Genomic DNA, 1,790 nt, shown 5'->3' on the forward strand with positions numbered 1-1,790 from the left:
GCATGCAAAAAGCTTCAACAGTGTTGCCTAAGCCCGTCAACGGCTGTGAATTTCTCTCATCATAAACTCTTTTTTCGCAGTAAAAGGGAAAATCATAGACGTACGGATCTGCAATTTGTGGCATGGTGTTTCACTTCCCACCTTCCATTGGGCAATAACCTACTCATAGCTCCCGAATGCAATCAGCGCCCTCGTCAACCTCTGCGATCATGCTTACATTCGTTTCCATAGTTTTATTTATGTTTCTTTTTGCAAAGCCTCTAAAAGGCGAGTCCCATATCATTATTGCAGTGCTTTGTTTTAAGATCCTCCTGAGGCAGGAGTGCCTTAACATGTGTTGATCTAAAGCCCGAAGGCTTCTCTCGTCCTTTTCAAGGGAGATGCTAACCGGCCTCCTTCACTAAGTACAAAGGCCTTGCCTCACAGCAATACCAAGACTTAGATTTTATTGACCCATAACCTAAGGTTGTAAAGGCTCATGTTTTTTTTGAGGAGTTAACTCCATAAAAAAAAGGAAATCCCCTTGTAAAAGAGAATAGACACTACCTTTGAACAAATTCAAGAGGTAAGACCTTCTCTGGCAATGAGTAAAAACTCATCTACGATTAGCACAATCACATATGAAACTAAAACACCAATAAACCGTGACGAAGAAGAAGTAACTTCCAAAGCTACACGCATACGTGGTCCTAGAATTTACAGGACAGCTAGAAAGAAATTTTTCCCATACTGCAAAACTTGGTATGTTGAACCACAACAAACCAAACGAATCTCTATTCAAGAAGCATTTGCCAATTAAGTACGTCATTCTCTTTGTACGGAGTTTCAAACACTAGTAGAGTAGTACTCTACTAAGACCATTCCTAGTATGGAAATCGGTGATAAATTCAACGGCACAAACTTCTTCACATGGCAAACTCAAATAAAATTCAGACTTATGAAAAAGGGATTATGGGATATTGTAGGAAGAGAACCTACAAGGACTTCAACTAGAGCACTACAAAAGGTACTTCACATTAGCGACGCTCGTAGTGTGACACTCAAAAGTGAAAATCCACGGCATCGCTTTCATCGTCACTATGGGCCTCGCTATTTTATTTGTTACATAGCAACGTCCATAGCGACGCTTATAGCGACGTCGACAGGGGTAAAAAATAAATCGAGGAGCTCCCAAAATCTCATATCTCAGATCTGAGTTTTCCTGAGATCTGAGTTTTCGACGCTCAAGCAAAGAGGTAACCCGCGCTCTCCCTCTCTCTCTCTCTCTCTCTTTCTCCTCCCCCACCCCCCCACCCCAAAAAACACACACACACACACACACGAGGAGAGGAAGGAGAGCCAGGTATGCTCCTTCTTTCTCTCTCTCTCTCTCTCTCTCACACACACACACACACACACACACACACACACACACACATTGTGTCTTTGAAAGAAAGAGAGAGAGAGAGAGAGAGAGAGAGAGAGAGAGAGAGAGAGAGCACATGCATAAACAAAAAACACACACACATGCATAAACAAGAATGCATATACACACACATTGAGAGAGGAAAAGAGAAAGAGAGAGAGAGAGAGAGAGAGAGAGAGAGAGAGAGAGAGAGAGAGAGAGAGAGAATGAGAGAAAGATATAAAACAGAGAGAGAGAGAGAGAGAGAGAGAGGAGAAAACAAAGAGAGAGAGAGAGAGAGAATAAAAAACCAAAGAGAGAGAGAGGGGGGGAGAGAAGACGAAAGAGAGAGGTAAGGGGAGAAAACAAAGAGAGAGAGAGAGAGAGAGAGAGAGAGAGAGAGAGA

General features: G+C 42.5%; 1 non-coding gene across 1 annotated transcript; it reads right to left on the reverse strand.

Annotated features, from left to right (window-relative positions):
* Positions 1-287: 287 nt before the first annotated feature.
* On the reverse strand, positions 288-410 carry LOC147417590 (U6atac minor spliceosomal RNA). The gene has a single exon (XR_015187375.1). It is a non-coding gene; the product is annotated as a U6atac minor spliceosomal RNA (small nuclear RNA).
* Between the last annotated feature and the right edge of the window lie 1,380 nt (positions 411-1,790).

This window comes from Adiantum capillus-veneris, chromosome 30 (assembly GCF_014529385.1).
Source record: "Adiantum capillus-veneris isolate H3 chromosome 30, ASM1452938v2, whole genome shotgun sequence".
NCBI classification, from domain to species: Eukaryota; Viridiplantae; Streptophyta; class Polypodiopsida; order Polypodiales; family Pteridaceae; genus Adiantum; species Adiantum capillus-veneris.